Source organism: Lissotriton vulgaris, chromosome 1_1 (genome assembly GCF_964263255.1).
Source record: "Lissotriton vulgaris chromosome 1_1, aLisVul1.2, whole genome shotgun sequence".
In the NCBI taxonomy this organism is placed as follows: domain Eukaryota; kingdom Metazoa; phylum Chordata; class Amphibia; order Caudata; family Salamandridae; genus Lissotriton; species Lissotriton vulgaris.
In genome coordinates this window covers 1,336,477,588-1,336,480,855 of record NC_141685.1, presented here as the reverse complement: position 1 = coordinate 1,336,480,855, position 3,268 = coordinate 1,336,477,588, and the positions used below count along the sequence as shown (strand labels likewise).

General features: G+C 41.2%; 1 pseudogene; it reads right to left on the bottom strand.

Annotated features, from left to right (window-relative positions):
• Positions 1-422: 422 nt before the first annotated feature.
• On the bottom strand, positions 423-1,084 carry LOC147749125 (small ribosomal subunit protein eS8 pseudogene; annotated as a pseudogene).
• Positions 1,085-3,268: the final 2,184 nt, after the last annotated feature.

The window sequence follows — 3,268 nt, the reverse complement described above, 5'->3', positions numbered from 1 at the left end:
GGGCATTGGGCTCCCCTCTCAACTCCCAACATAACATCAAGCTATGGGTGTCCCGGGTGGGACAGAGACAACCCCAAAAAATGTATTACAAACATGACGTGAAGCTACTATAATGAAAAATAAAAGTGTGGCGGGAGCTGCTCATCTATTATTAACTGCTCCCAGGAATGAGCACCTCAATTAAGCCATTCATGGGCCAATTTGCTCATTTTGCACCCTCTGTGGTACCCCAATCTGGACAGGGGCACCACAAACATGTTTACTGAGTGTTGTGGGGAGCTGCAAATAGTGCACCTTAGCTTGGAAATTCAGGCACCCATCGGCGTTGATCTTATGGCTGCATTATGTGGCCTACGTAGTATAAAAGAAAGACTCTGACACACTTTTAGTGTTGTTGTTTTTTTTTTCAAATACAAGTTTATTGATGTTATGTTGTAGACCTGGAAATTTATTTGCCTTTCTTGGCTTTGATCTTTCTCAGGTAGAATTCCAACTCTTTGCCTTCCAAGACATAACCATCTGCCCGACCACACTGACCCGGTTTGGAAGCTATACAGGCAAGAAGCTTTCCCTGCTGGAACTGCTCTTCAAGCAGAGTGCTGATCTTCGCTGTCTTTTTCCGCTCTTCATATTTCTTCATGATCTTCTTAGATCTCTTTTTGTTGAGGATCTCCTCCTCTTCAGGAGTCAGCTTAGCTCTTTTCTTGCATCCAAGCGGCAAGGCAAAGTGGGCCTCATACCACTGCCTGTAAGGAGTGCTGTCGATCAGTACGATGCAGTTTTTCACCAGGGTCTTCGTTCGAACAAGTTCATTGTTGGAGGCATTGTAGACAACATCAATGATCCTAGTCTTGCAGGTGCAGCACTCTGAGCCCCAGGAAAAGTTCCCAGCATCCAACCTGAGGGCGCAATACTTCTTGTTACCACCACGGACTCTTACTGTGTGAATATGTCGAGGCCCAATCTTTGTGTTGGTAGGAGGGCGCCCCAATTCATACTTCCTTTTTTTGTGGTAGGGCTTCCTTTTGCCTTCAGTTTTGCTGCGCTTGTGCCAGTTGTCCCGTGAGATACCCATTCTCAGGTGCTGGCTAGAAAGAGCTTTTAGTGTTGTTTTGAAGAAAAATGCTTTATTTAAATGTTTATTGACAAACATTGATCAATGTCTTTGAATATAGTTATGGAATCTATTAGTTGTATTGTTAAATCCTAAAATGTCATTACTTTTTTTTATTATAGTAGTGACCCCTTGACAAAGTCAATAGGCCTGCCTTGAATATATTGATGTGCTGACCCCCTTCACAAAGCGGGGTATGGGCCGCCGGCAGGGGGTAGGGTGCATGGGTGGACCATGAGGGGAGTTGGAAGAAGGGCCTCACAACTGTACACAGCAGGATGTTAGCCGTTCACAGGGGGTTTTGGCACAGATCCTGCGGCCAACCCCATGACATTGAGTTATATGCCTGCAGGGCTTTAGGTAGATTACCTGGCCTTTGGCAGTGTGCGGGGATGGGTTAGCATAGTTATGGATGCTAATTAACTCTTACTTCACGTTAAAAAACCCTAGAAAATCACCGAAATAAAAATAAGGTTAACATGAAGTTATAGTCAGGGCCACTGGAACTAGGTGGCAGGTAATGGTCAAATTATGCGGCAGGATTGAATAAATTATGTGGCAAGAAAAACCAAATTATGCAGCATTATACAACATGTTTTGTGATAGTATTACTTCATTATTTTATCAATTTTAGACTTGGAAACACTGTCTGAGCATTAGATGCACCTCATTAGTACAAGTTAAATACCCAAATATAGCAATAAGCTACAGAAAACTGGTAAGGCAACCTATGCAAAAGGCCTTCCACTGCGCAGCAACACGCGTAGTTGCGTTTGAGTAACTTTTGAACCGTTTCAGCAAGCATTTTTTTTTTTTGCTAAAATCAGTGACCCCCTACAGCCACAAGAGAACCTTCTCCTCTGTTTCTGATAGCAAAGTATGTGTATTTGTATAAACTAGAAAGCTAATGCTTGGGGACAAAATGGTGGCATTAAATATATTGGATTCATAAAATCTGCAGATTATGCAGCTGATTATGGATTATGCGGCAAATTTATCATTATGCGAAAATCGCCGTGGCCACACAATCACATCATTCCAGTGGCCCGGTTATTGTTAAATATGGTAATAATAACTTACTTTACATTAATAAAAACTGAAATTCCCTAACAAAATCCAAAGGTTAAAGTAACATTATAGTTAGGTGAAAACGTCTGTTAAAATGTACCAGTTTAAGCTCAAATAACTACTGAAATCCACCAGTTCTAGTAAACTGAGGTAATTATAACTTGCACCCTTGCCATGCATTGCTTATGACCTCACAAATTACATTACTCATTACTGTTGACATAATTAATAACATCTAAAATGACATTATTTATGACAACACTGTACAAGGCAAAGGTGCGAGTTACAGTGGGCCACGTGCCTCCTTTTCCTTAATAAAAAAAGAAAGAACCCGAGGGACGGGGTCCCTTGGGGTCAAAGGTGTCTTGGGGAGAGAGGCTGCTTGTCCCCTCCCCTTAAAGTAAAGGGCCTGGGATGGGGTCTACAGGGCTCAAAGTGGCCTGGGGAGGGCAGGGCTGTGCCAAAGGGTTACCAACCAACATGCACTGCTAGTTACCCCACATATTACATAACTCATGACATGCTCTATGACATCATTGATAGCATGACTGCAAAATCTGAAATGACATCGTTGATGACAACAGTGTTGAAGACCGCGGGTGCGAGTTAGTTATAGTTACTATAGGGCACGAGTTTTAGTTACTTGAGATAACTATAACTGGTCAATTTCTGTGATTTTGTTAATTTACAACTATGTTTTAACTGACATTTTTACCTAATTCTAAAATCCCTTTAAACTTGGATGTGATCACAATTCCTAATTAATAGTGTGCTTTTTGGCTTTTCAGTGAACATATAGATAGATAGGTATATAGATAGATAGATAGATAGATAGATAGATAGATAGATAGATAGATAGATAGATAGATAGATAGATAGATAGATAGAAGCACTGTACATTTCAAGACATCACACATCACAGGGAGAAATGAAACGTTTGGGATATTTCTACTCTCCGAGTGCCCGTTGAATTAAGTACCGCTTCAGGACAGTAGCTTTGGTTTAGTATGACATGGCATGGGTAATGAGAAAAGGGAACAAGCATTAAGTTCACCTTGTTTCAATTACATTTAGGTATGAAAGGGT